A 21,758-nucleotide genomic window follows, 5' to 3' on the forward strand; every position below is an offset into this window, starting at 1 on the left:
TCGAGATTCTCCATATGTCTGCGGGCGCGTCAAGTCTTTGAAGAGTGGGTCCCACAGTGTTGTAATTGCCTTGCGGAGGTGGAATTGTGACCGTTGCCTGTTTGTGAGTATTTTGAATATCATTTGTGAGCTTGGTAATTGCTTCCTTAATTTGTTCGCGGTTGTTTATTTTGGGAATTGGACCTGTTTTCAGTAGGATCTCTTGAACTAGTTTACAGCCGGTTTTTCGGGTTCTCTTTTAGTATTGGGAGTTCCATAATTCTGTAAAATCGTTTTGTCTCCTGGGGAATACCACTCTATTTACAAAGGTCAATTCAGTTTGTTGTTATCGCTAATTATTCTGATACAGGATGGATGCTCACATAGACTTTAGAGAAAGATTAATAATAAAATATTTAGCACGGTAATATAGAATGTCCTCAAAATACATTTTCTGCATCCACATCTTGATTGTCGTTTTAACCGAAAGGCGTGAAACAGATCCTAAGCAGTATAAAAGACTCGGTTCTGTTCATTTCTGATTTATAGTTTTTAATTCATCATTTTTTAATGGCCTTTAATGGCCAAGAATAGTAAAATAATGAGTGCTGATTTATATTCAGCTTCCTAATTTACCTTATACACTAATATATATAAGAAATAATTATTGCCACTGGGCAGATTGTTGAAATTAATCCAAATAAAAAATAATCTATCCAAATTTCTTGTGGCAGTTCAGTACAATGATACCAACTCTTAGTCCAAAATGGCGATGCATCCCTCATTCGCATAATAACATACTCTAATCACCATAAACTTAGAATATTCCGACGTAAATATCCGCAAAAATGACCCACAATGAATTCATCTTAATAAGATGACCGGCCGGAATATATAGGGGGCAAAACAAAGCACCAGATCGTCTCGGATAAGCGACAAGGACGCTCCGCATACTCATTCGGGGAAAAACAATGGAGGAGAATTTATGAGCGTTTTTAAAAAATCATCCGAAAGACAATTTAAGTTATCAGCCGAATTAAAGCGTATAAATCTCTTTTACTGTTATGGTTCGCGTTGTCTCGCGATAAAACGAAAACACTTAAGACATGGGCACGATACATTCTGTACTATCAAGTGGCGGAGATTGGTAAACACCATAAAATATACCCCGAGACATGTCGATGTTATCTTTAAGGACGTTCTTTATTAAACAATTTGACTTTTGCTATCGGAAGAATGGATAAGGTTATTAGTACGCTCTCGTCTCGTAAACATGTAGAACGTTTTTAAAAAACAATCTGTTTCATAATTTGAAACGAGTCATTTGTCGTAACACGACGTGGCTCTTAGAGAAAAAGTTGGTTTCATTAGGTCAGATATATACAGACCATTCAATATTAATATCTTGTTGTTCTTGTTGCATATTGGTAATATTGTTTCCTTGTAAATAAGCCGACGCATATGTATTGCTTAACATCATGTTAATATGTAAAACATATTAGAAACAAAATAAAACAACTACAGTCGGAAGATACTCTCTATTCGATCTAAAATCAAAGAGGTTGATCTATAATACAATTATAAAGCCAATTTGGACCTATGGGGTGCAAATATGGGTTGAAAATCAACTAGTCATCCAACGCTGTCAAAACAAGGTTCTCCGATTGATTACCAATGCTTATCGTCACGTAACCAACGAAGAATCGTGCAGATGACCTGGAAATAAAATGGATTTGCAAACGTTATCCAAGATTTCGCCTTGAAACACCAAAGAATATTACTAAGGCATACTAACGTGGAAGCAATACAACTGCTGGACAGCGCGAAGGATGTCATAAGATTGAAGCGAACCAAACCATACGAACTTATATAAAGTGTATTATGCCTTTAGTGTCAACTATAGCTATAAGATATTATAATTTTATAATTGAGGAATACATATTCTCTTGTCTTGAGCATACGTTACTCCACAACTATTTCTGAATTTGACTCATGCGCATTTTGAGCTCCATTTAATGGTAAAATAGAGAATAATCCGAGTTTGGCGCATGCATACATACAGCTTTATTTACTTACATTTTATCGTGATTATTAGATTTAATGTTATATATATATATATATATATATATATATATATATATATAAGCAGGTAAATAGGCTATAAATACTACCCTTGGTTTGAATGACCTCAGACATCTTGAAGAAGAAATTGAGAAATGATGAATTCGTGAACAAAGGTTCGATAGATTGAAAATGAACAGCTTAGTTATTCACTTGAGTGAAACTTTCTGAATATGAAATTATGATTCAATGCTGATTATTTCCAAGAGAAGGTGATGAGAGTGGAAACAACTGAAGGTGTGTATTAATATACGATAATTGTAGCAAATCGTACTCTACGAGTGTGAAAGATTTATGTCCAGTAAATATGTGAGTAATTGTTCAGAATATACATGAGTATTTGGTCAAAATGTGGGAAGAAAAAAGATCAACTCTTTTGAAGATATGGCAAATGCATTAGGGAGAATTCAGTGATTAATTTTATCAATAATGATGTATACAGATAGTAGCAGAAGAAATAAAAAAACACAGTGATATCAAACTGAGTTGAAACACACCATCGAAGGAGATAAGAGCTAAAAGATATGAGCTCTAGTAATAGTAGAACACATTACTTGGATATATAATTGTTAATTAGGGAGATTAGGCAGCCAGAGGATACCATTACTTAAAAAACAAGCCTAGAATTATTCTTCACGGGCGGTGGGAAACTTTCTTCCCGTCCGACAGTTGGAGAGATGTCAATATAATAAAACAACCCTACTCAATAGATTGTTGTCGTATATTGTAGTTTTAGCCCTCCAATAATATATGTATTAGATGTACTATAATAAGAGAAATTATATTGATAACACTATTTTTGTTTCTTTATTTTGTTTAATTTTGATGACGTTAGTTTACTGTTATTTAGAAAATACTATAAAAGTTAATACGAGCTGCTAAAACCGAATTAAAACCATTAATGCAGAGGTCCATTGACGCCAATTCGACAACGTATTGTTGCATAAATGACAAGAAAACAAACCAATAATAAATTAAAATGGTCCAATTGTTTACCAACAAACTAACCTCGACTTCTACCAAAACACGCATTTCAAACAACCACCAATCGCATTTAAATAACCGAATACCTGACCAAAAACCGATCGACGAAAAAAAAACAATTCATTCGCATATCAATCAAAAACCACTCGATATAAGCGGACTTGAATATTTAAAACACGCGAAATCGCAACCCACCGAAAGAAAACATCAATAAATTCCCGAAAACGTGAAAAAAAACATACACACGGAGAGAAGACACGAACGACGCTTAAAAAACAAACTATAATATTTGACGTCATCGCTAAAAATTTATTCGAAGATTGGATTCGGATGATGAGCGAAGGTTATAGGCAGTAATACCATGTAAGTAATTTTTCAAAAAAAGCAGTTTAATTAATTAAGTAGAAATTTAAATACTATCTTTTAACTAATGACGTGTTCCGTGTCGTTTATACGGAATAGACGTAAAAATAGATACGGCATGGAATATTAAAAACAGTGTTTTATTCAGCTTATACATGGACATAATGAATTTGATTTTTTTATTATAGCGAGGAAGCCGGTTATTAATATATGCTAAAATGCCTAGTGAAGTTTCTCATAATGAAAATTAAGATAGTGATTTTTTTAAACGTTTTATCAAATGTACCTTGTCATTGTCATATAGTAAAAACCATAATCTCTATTATATAATACATTAATTCAAATCAAAGTACAATACACATTTGGAAAATATCTTTGAGATTTAATATAAACATTATAATACTTCTTTGAACACGTTCGCTACTATAACGCGTTATCGCGTAATGTGATGCTTTCATTGGACGCCAATTACGCTCCGGCGCGTTAGATGTGCGGTGGTCTTTTTAAGCCCTGTATTTAGTTCGGCATTATCAATGTACTCGTACAGTTGTATTGGCATTTTCTGAAGACCATAGGAGAGTCATGTACCTGCAGTTTCTATTTTTCCTTTTTGATTCATTTGTATTACAGAATTGCATATGGCGGAAGAAATATAGATATGTCAAGGTTCTTTCGTCCTAAAAGTGGAAAAATAAATATGAAACGTGCCCTAACTTTACAATAAATATTTAGGCAATCGTATTCCAATTTACGACTTTCGTCGGTCTGTCATAAAAAACTTACTAAAGCCTCCGTTCAAATCTACTTCCAGAGCGGTTATCGGCGAATATGTTTTGCAAATACGAGAGGAGAAAAATGCAGGAAAGCTAATGAGAAAGCAATGTAAAAATTGTTAGTTACAAAAAACAGAAAAGAGGCTGTATATGTATGCACTGCATGTCTTGGTACTGCATATCCTGGTCACTGTTTGGACTGCGCAAGAATTAGCATTGAGTGACCTCTTATGATTTATCTAAATAGGGTTTTTATTTATTTTGTGAGTTTTCGTGAAAATGTGTATTAGCTTATGGTCGTTCATTTATTTCTATTGACTTCTCAATTTACTTGATTAAATATTTTGTTTGTTTGTAATAACATTTACTTAGTTGTTTTCTCTCGTTTTTCTGCTGAATTTTTTAAAATTTTATTTTCGTAGTTGATTCATTCTCATTATATATAGAATTAAGCTAGGGTATATTAAATTATATGTTCTAATCAGCAATGTATTTTCTTATTCTGTCCATTTTCATTCGCTATGCGGCCATCGGTAACATTATTTCACCTCTGTGCCGATCACGCTCTTGCGCGTGAAACAAAATATATACATTTTTAAGTATGAAAATCTACACTGGACTCACGTTAAAAAACATTATTAGGAATATTTAATTGTTGTAAACAGTAAAAACGTAGTCGGCTTCTAGGGTAAGTATTTGATCACAGATTAGCAGCGATCGTGTTAAATTTACCTTAGATGTAATTTTTGACTTTTTATTTACTAGTTATTGACGTAGTTATCTAGTGAAACATATTAGGCCTATAGATCAGATCTTAAGCATATTTTACTTGCAATCGTATTGTCAATCGACAGCTACTACGCTACTTTTTCGCATCTTTCTGGATATTTGCAGATCCATCCCGAAAAAACGATGAAACGACCCATTTTTTAATAACTCCATAGGAAGCGAAGCGCTGCAAGAACGTGTCTGGACTCTGTCATGATATGTCCGAACAAGTAGTAATCAGAAAGAGTAAGATCAAGAGAATACGGCGGGTGGTGTAGCTCCTTCCATCCATAGATGTTTCCAATTTTTTCACCGGTTTTGCAACATGTGGTGCAGAATTATTATACTGAAGACTAAAACTGTTGTGTCTCTGCTCGTGTATCGGCCATTTTTCGCGCAGTGATCCCTAATGATGGTTTCATTATATTTTAGCAGTTAATAATACACCACTCCAAGCTCATCCCACCAAATACAATACATATTTTATAATATATTCGGCTTTGTCGTTGGTATTGATACATAACCAGAATTATCGCTTTTGTTTATCGCAATGGATCACCAAACGTTTTCGATTTTTCCATTTTGGCTGTTTGGAATGCTCTTTGTCTTCGGTGTTAGAATCGCCACTTTCAAAGCCTTATTTACCATCGAAACCAGTATTAACATATTCAAATCGATGGAGCCTGGTTGTCACAAGCTTCGCACAACATTCAACATAACAGTATAACTTCCTGCAAATGCAATTTACTCGGTATAAATTTAGACATTCTAAAAAAGTTTTTATTCGCAATTCGACGCAATGACATACTAAAAGTGAAATCTGTCAGTGAGGCTTCTACCTGAAGTTGGTTACAATGTACCAGATACGAATTTGTAGCGACCGCTACGAGCCTTTAGGCCACTACGTATTCACCCACATCAAGTTCAAAGGTTGGAAAAGCTGGTGTATTGGTACCATGCGGTTTCCGGCTATGAAACACCACCACGACGACGTCTTGCTCTCTTTTCTCTTTGTTCTCTACCCCTTGTAACTTAATATCCTACCATTCTATCTTCACCTAACCTAATCTCCTGTCCATTCTTCCTTCGAACACATGTATCAATTTAAATCAAAATAAACAAGTATTTCTTCAACCAGTGTTTTCAGTTCTCGTGCAAATTCCTTCCACAAGATAGTAGTAAGTGTTCCTTCCGATAAACAATCGCGGCGACAGCCACACATTCCGACCGACCAGACGAACATTCCTACATTTGGTGACCCCGACGTGATCGAAGTGCCTAACGGACAAACCAGCTCAACAGGATCCACTCGACAGGTGCTCGACACGTTCATAGAAGGATAGCGCGAGGAACCCATCACCATGATGTGGTCGACGTTAACTTACGAGACTAACACGATAGAGGAATACCACAGAAGCCCATAATGTATGACATCAACGCATTAATACCCTTACAGCACGAAAGGGAACACGTAAGGCAGCACACTGATAGCTACCTTAGATCAAATCAGAATGCCCCAAGACGAACTACGTCCTGTTACTCCTTCTATGGCAGCTGATCCCGTAAAACTCTTGACTAAGGTTGGATCCCCATCTCATAAGCAGTCCCTGGGCGATTGATTGCGTTATTACTGGTGTACTCAGGAACCTACACCACATGGAGGTACGTTCCATGACAGCTCCACTAGGAGGGAAGTAATGTAGCGACTGCTACGACCCTTTAGGCCACCACGTATTCACTTACATTAAGTTCAAAGAAATAAACAAGTTTTTTCTCAGCCGGTGTTTTCTGTTCTTGTTCGAATCCCTTCCACAAAATAGTAGTGAGTGTTCCGATAAACAATTGCGTCGACAGCCACACATTCCGACCGACCAGACGAACATACCTACAAATTAATATACACTAACACCAACTGAGATTTCTTATGATTTTTTCCCGTAACTTTCGTGTTGTCAACTCTTTTTTTTTCCAAAAATATATTTTTCACTGACTACATTATAGTGACTTAACATAGGCCTCACTAATATAACTGATACAACAAAATTTAATTGTGCTATCAATTAACCTCGATGATGAATACTTTAGATATTATCAAATATTAATAGAATCTCCAATTCCCATAGCTACATCAATTTGTGTTTTCGGTCATTAAAATGATGTTTTGCATTACAGTTGTGCGAATTTACATATTTCATTTAAGAAAAATGGATTAACTTACCTGCTTCCTAACTTAATATTTTTCTTGCAATCTAAATAAATATCACCAATTAATTCAAAATCGCCTTACCTGTAACAAAAAAAAATCGTTATGAATAAAATAATTTCAAAAAATGTTTGATATACCTAGTAAGATTAATTATTTTTAATTAATATACCTCAATCAATAGAGATTGCTATTTCAGGATTTAGGCGAAAGAAACCAAGTGATTGTTAATACGAAAAATGTGCAAGGTAAACATGTCAATGATTATGTAGTACACTTTTAATTTACTATAGTACTTAATCGTTAAAATATAAAATTTTAAGGGGTTTATGTAAAACCGAGTACAATAACCCTATAATTAAATCGTTTGGCAATCAATTTAGGCTGTTCCTTTAAATTATGTTTTATCGCCAAAACAGGAAGCCAAACCATAATACGAGATAAAAGATTAAAACTTGTTAAACTGTGGTTAATAATGATTCATACAGATTTACTATAAAACCAAAAATATTGATAACAAAACATAATTTACTTCGAATATGTGTCTATATTTATCAGCTGTAGGAAGACGTGTTCTTTAAAAGTAGGCCCGTATTAAAATAACTGAGAAACTGTGGAATCAACTATATGGAGTGCACAAATGGGGAGATTAAAAGTCAAATGCCAATTAGGTTTGGGTTTGAAATCTTAGCATATCGGTATAAATATTCAGAAAAAAACACTAGATAATGAATTGCTACAATGCAGATAAAATACTATGAACCCCACATAATACAGGATATTTTGTTGTATGCTAGCAACATTGATTCCGTGAAATAATGCGATGCGTATGTATTGCTAAGTTTACATGCCAAGTTTTATGGGTTATATTTTAGTGTATAATACGTTCTGTTCTGTGATAGTTGACACAAGCAACCGGTGAAATGTGTGATCTCTCAGATGTTCTTTATGATAGTGTACAAAAAAAGATGATAAAACATAATCAGCGATGAGAAAAAGTGAGTGAAATGAATTATACAGGCTTATGTATATTAGGAAGTATTGTAGCCAGACAACGTAAAACTACCGACGCAAAAGTGACGACAAAACTCAACAATCATTTGAGTAGTACTTTTTCGATAAAAACAGTGTGACAAAAGCTCGATAAAGCACAAAATAGTCATGGAGGAGCTGCGATTTTGAAACCACTTATAACAAAAGCCAACGCTAAGCTGAGAAAGAAATAATAAAACGATCATAAATGTTGAACATTCGATGACTAGAAATATATGGTATGGTTAGATGAATCATCGTTTACAATATTTCCAACAAACAGTCGGGTTTATGTATGAATAAGACTAAAAGAAACCTACGATCTTAACTCTACTTCCCACAGGCAATATCGTGGTACTCAGCTGGTTCACTCCTTCAAATCACGGGCCGGATTATTACGAATGAATATTTCGACATTCTCAATGATAAAGTTCGTACTACGACTAGTATATGGCCAACAAACCCTGTTATATTCCAAGAAGATAATATAAACTCCTAGAAAGTTTCAGTCCTGGCTTGAGGAGCTTCAGAATGGCATCAAACATCTTTCCTGGCACAATTGCCATATCTCAACATAGCTGAACCATTATGGAGATTTTTAGAGCAGATAATTAGGAGTAGATTTCCATCTTCAGCATAATTGAAGCAATTGGAGGATGTTTTGGTACAAGAATGGGAAAACGTTCCGTTGGAAAACATTCAGACACTATTCCGCGAAGAATTACAATTGTTTTAGAAGCAAATGGTGACTCAAAACTTTATTAATAAATAACTAGTGTGTTTTTGTCAGTTGTTCATATTATAGTGTTCATCCTCTGTATATACTAGCAGTAATATGTGTATCATGTGCTTTTTAAAAATAACAATAAAGAAACAAATTGAATTGTTTTACAGCTGACTTAATCGACCTCAAGAAACACTACTGTTGCAACATATGCTGACGATACAGCGGTTTTATCATCACACGAGGATCCAATATCAGCCACAACTAACCTCCAACTTTATCTTAACAAAGTTGAACTTTGGTTGAAAGCGTTGCGTATCAAACCAAATGAGACACAATCTACCCATGTAACATTCGCCCTTTGTAGAAGAACATGTCCCTCGGTAAAATTAATTAGTTATGAACTTCCGCAAGCAAACAACGTTTAATATCTGGGAATGCATTTTGATCGGCGTGTGACATGGAAAAAACACATAGTGACATAACGCAAACAGCTTGGGCTTAAACTAAACCAAATGTACTAGCGTAAATCTAAATGGTCATTAGATGTCAAGGATTTACTGTATAAGTCAATACTTAGGCCCATTTGGGCCCATGGTTTTGAACTGTGGGGTACAAGTAGCATATCTAACATAGCTATCTTCCAGAGGTTCCAGAATAAAGTGTTGCGAGTCATCGTCGATGCCCCATATTACGTGTGCAACAAACTGATTCAGCACGATATCCCCTTAGAACCCATAACGAGTGTGACTGGAAGTGTGAGTGCCAAGTACTCTGAAAGACTATTAGTGCATCCCAATGCACTCGCCAAACAGTTAAACGTGCGCGATAGGTTCAAACGCAAACTGCCATTAGAAGTGTTTAATAGACACATAGAGTGAGATTTAATAATCTCTAGAAGTTATAGTCTTTAGAATAAGTTAGATGAACTTTAAAATCAGTTAGAATAGGATCTAGAATAAGTTTTAGATTATAAGTTCTACATGTCAGGATAGTTATGTTATATAACGGAAATCATATAATAATACTTATTGCGTAAGGGCAGATTGTTGACGATTAATAAAAAACAAAAAAAAAACTTATCTAGTGGACATATTTCATAGAAAATGTACAGCAATGCATTCATTAATACGCAAGAAAGCTTTATTTATTTAGACACTTAGTAAGAATCAATGAGTCCTCCTAGATAAATATCTAGTTTTAGATATTGTTAAAAACAATCGGCAACGACTAGCAATGATGTTTTAATCACATAAACGTTAGCCCAGCTAAATATGTTAATGAAAGAAATCAAATTTATTATGGCCAACAGTGATTCACAGAGATTAACTGCCATAAATCCAAAATGCTGATATTACAACATAATTTAGAATAAACATAAATCTGTTTATAAGCTGATAAAGAATCACACCTGGCATGAAAAATGGGCGCAATAAACTCGCGATCCGAGAAATTCCCTCGGAATCCAATAAAGATTTTCGACATTCTTCTAGCCGATAATCAGCTGTGAAAAACTCGCCCGCGATAATCCAGCGAACTAAAGGAGCATGTAAATATTTTAACAATCCGAACCGCAAATAAACAAAACTTCTAAAAAGGGAAGCTATAAAGCAATAAGAACAAAGGAACGGGGGCCGAAAACCGAAACCCGAGCCGGACCGATGTCCATTAGACACAATATTAACTGCTTGACCACCTGGGAGAATCGCGAGAGGTACAAAAAGATCCCAAAAAATTCTTTTTGTTCTTCAATTAACATTTAAACCATTCCTTGCCAGTAGCGTACATTTAATCTTTTCATTCAGTATTCGATTTTTTTCAATGGTCTCCCACTAGAACAAAAGTCCCACGGAATATCGATACTTTTTTTACAATATCGATATTTACTTGCAACAGCCCTAATTTTCGAGATATATTTTTTTGAAGACTGGATGATTAGAATTCTCTAAAAAAATCGACATTTCAAATACCATCGATTTTATTAGGCCTATTAATTATTTGTAAAGGCTTTACAATAATTGGTCTTACTGTGTATTAAATCACATCGGGTACGTTTGTAACCGAGCTTCATTTCTAGTACGTGTCATTTCGCCGAAGGATGAATAAAGAAATTTTCAGTTTGTTGAAAACATCTGAATATTGTAGCTCTAAGTGCAGGTCTGGGTTACGGCCTTGCCCTGCCAGGTGAACCCATCACCCCAGTTCAGCTTCTCAAGGCGCAGCTTGAGCAGAGTTCTTGATTTCTTTATTCTTCAAGACGTAAATCGCCCTTTCGAAGTTCGGGTCCTTGATGAACTAGACTCTGATCATCTTTCGGTCCTTCTCAAACTCAGAAACTGCGCCACCACTCAAGTTCCACTCACAAGATTCAAGAAGAAGACCGATTGGAAGAACTACTAATCTCTTCCTATGGAATCCGATCCAATTCCGAAAATTAACACTCCACCTTGATTAACAGCTCGAGGAATTCGTACTCAAGCTAACTCATAATATTCAGTCTGCTCACGAATCTGCGACAATCGATATTTCATCACAATCCCAACTGTGGAGAAACAACCTTCCCGCTTCTCTTAAACCTAAAAATCGCATCAAAAATGGTCTATACAGATTAGCTCGATTCACTCTTAATGATGCTGACAAAAGGGAGGTGAACAGAGTATGCAAGGAGGTAAAGGCCGTCTCAACTTGGCAAGCGATGAAATGGATCTCATTTCTAGAAGAATAGAATCACCGAGTTCTCGTGCCCAATAACGGCTACCATATCCCCAAATTGAATGCAGTAGCAGTAACGATCCACAGGGGTTAACTGTGAGGCGGTTCCGGTTTAGTGTATTGTTAAGTCTAGAGGCCCACTTAACCCGGTCCAACTTGTCACTCCAGGGCAAGTCTCCGCGACCAGGTATGCGTCACGCATTCCTGTTTTAGACCAGAACAAAAAAACATCTGAATTTGTACGGACTAAATCGCATTTGCGAGAAGTTTTACTTTTTTATTACAATTTTAAGAAAAAGACGGTGGAAGTTGATCGAATGGTATGTGAAGTTCTTGGCGGTCATATTCCATCGATTTCAACATGTAAATATTGGTTTCAACATTTTAAAACTTCCTAAATTTTGTAACCGAACACAAAGAGTGTTCTAGAAAGCTAAAAACATGTGAAGATTAGAATGCATCACTCGATGATGATTCGTGTAAAACGTATGAATATTAAGAAGAATTGTTGGGATCAACAAAAGATAGTATTTAAAGTCGCTGGAAGATTAACGCCAGGAAACATTGAAATGCATTTGGTCATGAGTGAAAATGCCGGGTCAGCGGCAAAATCGGAATTGTTTTTTGCATCGAAATTGTTACTGGCCATGAAAAGTGTATTCATTAAGATATTCCAAAGTGAATAAAATCATGGGGATCATCCGTCATCAACATCAACGACAAAGCCGAGTCCACAGTTCCAAGTTAATGCTCTGTATTTAGTAGGATCAGCTTGATGTGGTATTCTATAAGATGCAAAAACCTAATGAAACCATCAATGGGTGTCGCTATCGACTACAACTGATGCATATGAGCCAAGCATTATGCGCAAAACAGCGGGATTACGGGCCAAGATGTCTCACCCCAACTAAAATGAAAGCGACGCATCAAAATTGTATAGTAATGACCTAGGGCTAAACATTTTTTTATTGTCTAAAAAGATTTTAAATTTAGTTTTATTAATTTGCTGACTATTAAAGAATACACTAATGATTACGATAAGGGGATTGTCAACTAATCATATTGATGGCCGACATTAATTCTCTACTAATTTAAATAGAATAAGTATAAAACATTAAATGTTACATTAAGTTAAACTGGTCCAGATATTTTCGTATCACAATATAATGTATCACATTAATGAAACACTATCATCAATGCAGATTTTTTGGGGTTAAAATCTGGACTTTTCCAACAAAAATATTAGTACTTTTAGTGCGAAGTATTCCTCTATCAAATCTATGAACCTCTTATCAAAACTATGAACCCGATGTACCAAACTTATTAAAATGCGATATTTCAAAAGAAGTCTATTAAAAAATCTCACACCGCTGAAAATAAATAACCCAGGGGCGACAGAAAGGATATCTGGAAACTTTTCAATACAACACATTTCAAAAAAAGGACTGTGCTGTGTGAAAAAAAGAAAGGATGTGAGGAATCATGTCGCAATTCTCCAAAAACTATGTTAATATGTTATTAAATATTGTTATATCAGAAAATATGCCGGAGAACCATATTCAGTACTTTTAGAAACTTATGATAACACTACTCCGTCAATCCGAATTCCGAAATCAGTTTTTGTTTCAACGATTTAAAAGCCACTGACACACACATAAGTGCAATTTTCGGACTTATTTTTTGTGGGATAGCTTTATAGCACTGCCTTCTGAAGTGATGAATGTTTAGGAAAATTATTATGGGTTAGGCTACTGCCAAACCGATTAGGATATGTTTCAATTTATTTGGAATGGCTTTCTTTATAAGTATCTGAACTCTTTCAAATCTCAAATTTCAAAAAAGTGTACGTGTAATTTCAATAACTTTGCCAAAAGGCAATTATGATCAACCTCTAACATTTCATTTTTGTAGCAACGTTAAGATATTCTGAATTAAATCCTTTGCTAATCTTTCCTTTCAGAGTTAATCGTTAACCAAAAATTTTTTTTTAATCGCTTCATAAATAATAATGCAGAGTTAATTTTTTTCATTAATTAAATCTTACATTAAATATTGTTAGTACAATCTTTATTTATAAATTAATTTATTACTATTGTTCTGTTGTACTTGCACTAATATACAACCAAGGCATGTACGGGATTAATATACCAGTATGTATTTCCCAAATTAGAATAAAACTAATCTACTTAAAACTAAACTTATAAATACACTTACACACTAAACTAGTTCGTGTGGTTTGGTTCGCTTCAATCTTCTGATTTCCTGTATGTTGTCCAGTAGATGTATTGCTTCCACTTTGCTGTGCATTAGCAACCTTGTGTTATTTATTAGGGTGAAATCTCGGATCACTTCGTGTATCCATTTAATTCTGTGGTCATGGTGCAGCGCCTCGTTTGTTACGTAGCAATAAGCATTGATAATTAATCGTAGAACTTTGTTTTAGTTACGCTGGTTTAGTAGTTGATTTGATTTCTTAGTGGGACTACATATTTGCAGCCCATGGGTCCAACCTGGCTTTAAAATTGACTGATAAACCAATTTCTTTGATTTTAGGCCAATTTGAGGGTATGTTTCGACTAACCAGTAGAGTTGCTTGACTTTGAGTCTAATCTGCTCTGCTTATTGTCTAACATGATGTTTCAAGTTTAACCTACCATCGAGATATATTCCGAGGTATTTGACTGCTGCAGAGTTAAAGAAAATATATAAATTATATTAAGAAATAATAACAACTATTAAGTTACAATTTGTATTATTACAATTATTCATTAATATAAATGCCATAGAAACTAGCCACAATTATATAACAACTAATTTATTTAACCGAAATCATCAAAGCGACTAATAATAAAATATATTAACTACGCCACTGTATTTTCATTCAATGAAACACTCATAACTATGTTGTTCAAAAATGCCTTTTCAGGGGGGTCGCTAATACATAACGTCGAATAGGGCCTTATTAGTATAATTTGCTATTTACATCATTAAATGGCAAAGGAACGCGACGAGATGGTTTGTGAATTTACAGCTTTATTACAGTGTGGCGTGGATATTAAGGAGGGTCTCGATCGTCGTCTGAAAGGCATGCCCTGTGATAATTTTTCGGCAGAACTGATATTCTATACGGGCACAAGAATCCTTAAGTATATATAATTAATTTATTATATTATATGATATAGGTTGAGATATCCGCGGTATGTTTAATATGTTATATGAAATTATGTTATTTTGAATGCTAGCTTGAAACGTCCCCAGCCTGAAACATAGATGGCGCCACTAGAATTAAATCCATATGTTCTTTAGATAGCCCTAACTCTCAAAAGATGCGTATATACATTTGACAGCTGTCGGATCATTAGTTTGTGAATTATACCATTTTGAGTGAAGCAAATTTTGTTATTATGAAAAAGATGGACAAAAAGGAATTTCGCGTGTTGATAAAATATTGCTTTTTGAAGGGAAAAAACACAATTCAAGCAAAAATTTGGCTTGGTGACAAGTTTCGGGACACTGCCCCAGGAAAATCAACTAACAGTTCGATGCAAAGAGGGTGCCGCGCGAGCTCACTTTTGACCAAACGACGAGTTGATGATTCGGAGCAGTATTGGATCATGCAGTGTCATGGATGAAACATGGTCCCATCATTTCACTCCGAAGTCTAATCAACAGTTATCCGAGTGGACTGAACACGATAAACCTGCTCCAAGCAGTGGGAAAACGCAACAGTCGACTGGCAAGATTTTGGCGTCTCTATTTTGGGATGCAAATGGACCAATTTTAATTGACTATCTTGAAAAAGAAAGGACCATCAACAGCGACTATTACATAGCGTTATTGGACCGTACTTTTGGACCGTTTGCTTTGATACGCCACGTTTTCAACCACAATTCGACTTTGTTAAGATGGAGTTGGAGGTTTTTTGTGGATTTTTTTCGTGTGATGATAAAACCGCTGTATCGTCAGCACATGTTGCAACAGTAGTATTTCGTGAGGTCGATAGGTCAGCTGTATATATAAGATACAACAATGGGCCGAGAACACTGCCATGCGGAACACCCGAATATATGGGCTGTCGGTCAGTGTATTCGTCAACCTGTTTGACAATAAAATGTCTGTCTGAGAGGTACGATTACAGCAATTGAAAGTGCGTATGGAGCAAAAGCCTTTTCAGTTTAACGTGCAGTCCAGTGTGCCACACCTTGTCAAAGGCCTGAGAAATATGGAGAAATGCCGCTGAGTAATATTTTTTATCGTTTAAGTTTTTGTTAATTTTAATTGGTTGATTAATCTATGTATTAATCTATGTATTTGTTCTATTGTTCTATTGTACCGTGTTTATTACGGAAGCCAAATTGATGGTTTGGAACAATATTTCTCTCCTCTGCGATTAATTTTAATCTCTTAATGTATAATTTTTCGAAAAGTTTTGATATTACATTTTGTTAATTAATAATCAACTTTTATGCTCGCATTTCGAAGAATACTAATTAAAAAATTTTCCCGTCTTAATTACCATTTCAGGTTGACAGCTTATACCGCCCAGCACCTGTAACCCGACCGATGATAAACAACACTCGAAACCCATAAACTGACCTTTGTATATGGATATCTTTATTATAATCCCATAAGAAGTTCCTTGTCTTCTTATCGACTGTTTATTCTCGGCTAACAAGAACTGTTGCCCATGGGACAATTCCCACACAACAGGTAGTTGCTGGGTTGAGACGTGATCAAAAGAAGTCATTGCGCCGGACAGACCGTCGGATAATAAAGGCAGTAAAAAAATACGAAGACCATCAACCGGTGACCTGCTCCTATCGGCGCCCAGATAAAACTACTTAGGTCGTTTTGCGAAATAATGTGTTCTTAATGTTCCCATCTGATGGTCTTAATGGGGCCCGATGAACGATCGCGGCAATTTCACGAATGTTTTCCTTATCTGTTTATGGTGGGCATGCAAATTTACCCGCGTTTAACAAAATACCCATCTCGTATTAGCATATCGGCGCACTTAATCACGCGAATTAGTATGCGGAAGGTAAGATCGCTATTCCGACTTCAAATATTACTATCATGCGAAAAGATCGATACATATTAATGCCGGTGAAGTCGGTTAGGTACAATGATATTCACATTACCGTGAAGGAAACCGCAGAGATGGATAACGCGATATTATAAAGCGGGTTCAGGAGATGTTTCTGCTATTTTGTTACATTATATGTTAAATAGTAAGAATATTCCATGTCGACCGGTTATCACTGAAAATAACAGTAAACAAACAATTAAAATATCCCAGACTAGCTTTGAATATGCAAAAGAGTCGTGTAAAAGGAAGAAGGGCATTATTTACGGTGAGCTGCACTGGTTTCAATCAGCAAGCGCTTAGAAAAATGTAAAAAATTAACATTGGGAACTATCGACTGAAAACAGTCGAAACAGTCGATAGTCAAATTACAATATTATTTTGACTAGTACTAACTGATCAGTTTGAAGTCGGTGACGAGCCCAAACAACACAAAAAATTAAATTACCAACAAAACAAATCTAAATTAATATAACTCTTTAGGTTCGGCACCGACTTCATAGTAGTCAGTTGGTAGTAGTTAATATAATATCCTAAATAAATAAATTGGTTTAGGTAGGTATTAAGCTAAGTTGTGTGTATATAGTTGAATATAAAATACGTGTAGTAGATGGGTTAAATAAGGTTTTTGTTTATTTTTATTTAGTTATTACAACGATTATTATGTACATATATTATATTTTTTTTTTTTTTATTACTCTTCGTGAGTCCACAATCTGCCCTATTGGCAATAAGTATTTCTTCTGTTTATATTATATATACATGGCATGTAGAAAATCACTTCAATAAGCAATCTTCTGTATAAAATATTATCTTAATTAATTAGACTTATTCTAATGCTTATTCTAAACTCTACATATGTCCAGTAATCAGATCAGGTGGTGTTAAACGTTTTAGTCTACGCACTTCACTATCACGTCGCATATTTAGCTGATTAGCGAGTACATTGGGATGCACTGACACTCTTTCGAAGTACTTCACACAAACACGTTGGATTACACTCGTTATAGGTTCTAGAGGAATATCGCGTTGTATCACTTTATTTGAAATATAGTACGGAGCATCAACAATGGCACGCAACACCTTATTTTGGAACCGTTGAATGATGGATATATTAGATTTGCTAGCGGTACCCCATAGTTGAATTCCATATGTCCAAATGGGCTTGAGTATAGACTCATACAGCAATACCTTGTTATCTAATGATAACTTGGATTTGCGCCCAATGAGCCAATACATTGGATATAATTTTAGTCCTAGTTGTTTCCGTTTAGAGAGTATGTGCTTCTTCCAGGTTAGGCGTCGATCTAAATGCATACCAAGATATTTAACATGCTCTGCTTGGGGGAGTTGACGATGATTGATATTTACTGGTGGACATGTTCTTCTACGCAGGGTAAACGTTATATGCGTGGATTTTGATTCATTGGCTTTAATGCGCCATGTCTTCAACCATAATTGTATTTGCTCCAGGTGGGTTTGTAGGTTTATTGATGCTGTGACTGGATCTTCATGGGATGCTAAGATTGCTGTATCGTCTGCATATGTTGCCACAGTAGTTATTTTTGTGGTGGGCAGATCAGCCGTATACAGAAGATACAGTACTGGACCCAGTACACTACCTTGCGGAACTCCTGAATATATGGGATTTAATTCGGTATGTTCATCGCCTTGATTTACAAAAAAATGTCTGTCAGTGAGATACGATTTTAATAGCTGATAGTCCGGATGAGGAAGAAGTTTCTTTAGTTTAACCTGCAAGCCCGTATGCCATACTTTGTCAAAAGCCTGAGATATGTCTAGGAAAGCAGCCGAACAATATCTTTTGGCATTTAGGTCAGCGTTTATTTGGTTTACAAGTCTATGCACTTGTTCTATAGTCCCATGCTTATTGCGAAAGCCAAACTGATGTTCTGGAATATTCTTTTTTCTATTATATAGTTTATCTTTTTATGTATAATTTCTCGAAAACTTTCGAGATTATTGGTAATAAACTTATAGGTCGGTAGGAGGTCACATCTTCTGGTATTTTTCCTGGTTTAAGTATCATTAATATTTTAGCTACTTTAAAGATACTAGGGAAATAATTAATTCGTAGCATAGCATTAAATATATATGTTAATAGTTTTATAGCCTTTTCTGATAGTTCTTTTAAAATTTTGCCAGTAATTAAGTCATAACCAGGAGCTTTTTTAATATTAATCTCTCTCATTATTGTATGTTTAACTTTTTTGACCGTTAATTTCTCGTGCGGTAAATCCATTTGAAATGGCGAATCTAGAAAGCTAGTAATTTTATTTTCGTCATCTTTATGTAGCTGAGACTGGAAAGGTTTAAAAACATTTTTTAAGTGTTTTGAGAAAATGTCGGCCTTCTCTTTATTGCTTCTCGCCCAATTATTTTCGCTTGTTTTAATAGGTGGGTTATGCTGCTGGGATCTCCTAAGCTTTTTGTTGCTTTCCACAACGAATAGTCTGTAGCCTCAGTTGATGTCAAGTTTTCTAGGTATTCTTGAATGCCTTGGTTTTGTTCAATTTGAATTAGATCTCTCAGCTCTTTTATGGCCCTATTAAATTTTCTTTTATTCTCTTCAGTCCTTTGCTGTTGCCAATTTCGTCGTAACTTTCTTTTTTCTGCTATCTTTTTCTGTATTGTACATGATATATGTGTATTTTTTCTTGGAAATGTTTCACTGTTGGGAGTCGCGGAATATGCTGCCTCCTGTATATTTTTTGTAAGATTTATTGCTGCTATTTCTATATCCATTTCAGTTTGTAACGGTAAGTTTAGAGAGATATTTTGGTCTAAGTTTTCTCTAAATGAGGGCCAGTTAGTTCTATTATTGCACAGAGAAGGGGGTTTATCTTTGATGGTAATTGTTGAAGAAATTGTTACTATTATTGGTGAATGATCAGAAGACAGGTCGAAACATGATTCTGCCTGACACTTTTTTGGATCAATATTTTTTGTAATACAGAAATCTATTGTATCTGGTTTTTTATTTCTGTCTGAAGGCCAATATGTTGGTTCACCAGTAGAGATATGTTGTAAGTTATCTTTCCTTATGGCTTTGAGCAATTCTCTACCTTTTGAGGTTATTATTCTTGAACCCCACATTAAATGTTTTGCATTATAATCTCCTCCTGCTATAAATCTATTACCTAGCGTACTGAAGAATTCTTGAAATTGTTCTGCCTTGTTGTTATGTTTGGGTGTGCAATAAATCGCAGAAATTGTTAATGGTCCATGGGCTTCCTCTATGGTTATACTGGTGGCTTGCAGGTAGTCTTTGCGGAATTTTTCTTTTTCGAAATGCTTTATATCATCTCGAATTATTATAGCTGTACCTCCATGTGCTTTATCATCAGGGTGATTTGTATGATAAATCTTATATTTAGGAACTTTCAGATAATTCTTGTCCGTAAAGTGTGTTTCGGAAACCATCATAATGTCAATATTTTGTTCATTTACGAACATTTTTAGTTCCCTGGCGTGTTGTTGGAGCCCATTGGCATTCCAGACGGCGATTTTGTAGCTATTGGTTTCAGGCATTAGGCAAGTTTGCTTACGACGGTTGTGAGTAGACCAAGCATCGTACTCATTTGATCCATTAGTTTGGCCATCATATTTTCTAATTTTGAGATGTTGCTAGTTTCAGTAGGTTGATATATTGTCTCTCGTTTTTGTGCTGAACCATTTTCAACTATTTGGGCATAAGTTATGTCTGGTTGACTTGTTCTGGTGGGTAGTGGTAGATTGGTAGTAGTGGATTGTTTTTGTTGATGCCTTTTTTCCCTTAAAGCAGGATAGAGTTTCTGCTGTAGTTGCTTGTGAACTGCACAACCCTTGTAGTTCGCTGGATGATTTCCGTTACAGTTAACACATTTCACTTTTTCATCGCGAACTTTACGAGTACAATCTCCTGTCTTATGTTCTCCTGCACATTTTACGCATCTATATGATTTGCGACAGTAAGTCTTTGTGTGCCCGTGCGCTTGACATCTTGTGCATTGTGGTATAATTCTTTTTATATGTGGTGGTTCGCATTTAATAATATTATTTTCCAATTTGGTGATTTCATACACCGCCTTATTATTTCCATTAGGTTTTATGTCTATATAAAACATAGGCAGAGGTTTTTTTGTCGTGTGATGTCGTATATTGTGAATATTTACGACCTCGTGGCCTTTTTCAGCTAGTGCTACCTTGATGGTGTTAAAGTCCGTCCCGTGATGTAATCCTTTTAATACGAATTTAAATGTTCTCTCGGATTTTGGCCTGAATGTATGGTATTGGGTGTTTCTTTCATCTAATTCTTTTATAAGAACTTTAAAGTGATCCGCTTCGAACAATTGGATTTTAATTGTTTCATAGCTCACTGTTTTAATTGTGTAGTTCGTAGTAATGGTTTTCAATAAGTCATGGATATTTTTTATTATTCCTACCTTATAGACTGTTATTGGTGGTGGTTTGGGAACAACTTTTTCAGGGCTTGGTTGTATGTTTTCTTCAATTTCTTCCGACAGGTTGCTAAAACTCTTTTTTGTCTCTATCGGTTTCTGCAACCAATAGTCACTGATTCTTGTTTGTTTCCTCGCGATTTCTTCTTCTGGACTTCTCAATCGTTTTTTGTTAATGACTGTAGTCCATTCTGATGGTGGAGTTTGCGTTATTGCTGTTTGTTCTAATCTTATATCAAAGTGTGCAGGTGATTGGGTTGAATCGCTATGGTTTGCCATTTTTTAATATTTTAATATTTTATTTAATTTACTTCCAGATGATAAAAAAAAATAAATACATTGTTTATTTCACGCACTTCATTTTTCACTTACGTTATTTTAGCACTAGTTTTTTACTATAAATACTATAAATGAATTTCAAAAGGACTATTATAAAATAAGATGAAATAATTTTAAACACTAATAAAAATGAGATGCAGTCCTTTTGTCTGGTCACGTAAACACGTATTCACTACACTTTAGGTCCACTGAGAGACGGATAGCCGCATCTGTT

The 21,758-nt window shown here is 35.2% G+C and overlaps 1 protein-coding gene across 3 annotated transcripts in view; it reads right to left on the bottom strand.

The window, feature by feature from the left end:
* Window positions 1–21,758, bottom strand: part of LOC143191803 (BMP-binding endothelial regulator protein) — a 374,404-nt gene that overhangs the window by 193,511 nt on the left and 159,135 nt on the right. The window lies entirely within an intron of this gene.

Source organism: Rhynchophorus ferrugineus, unplaced genomic scaffold (genome assembly GCF_030347505.1).
Source record: "Rhynchophorus ferrugineus isolate W39M unplaced genomic scaffold, kcgeb_rfMv2 rfM2, whole genome shotgun sequence".
Lineage (NCBI taxonomy): Eukaryota > Metazoa > Arthropoda > Insecta > Coleoptera > Curculionidae > Rhynchophorus > Rhynchophorus ferrugineus.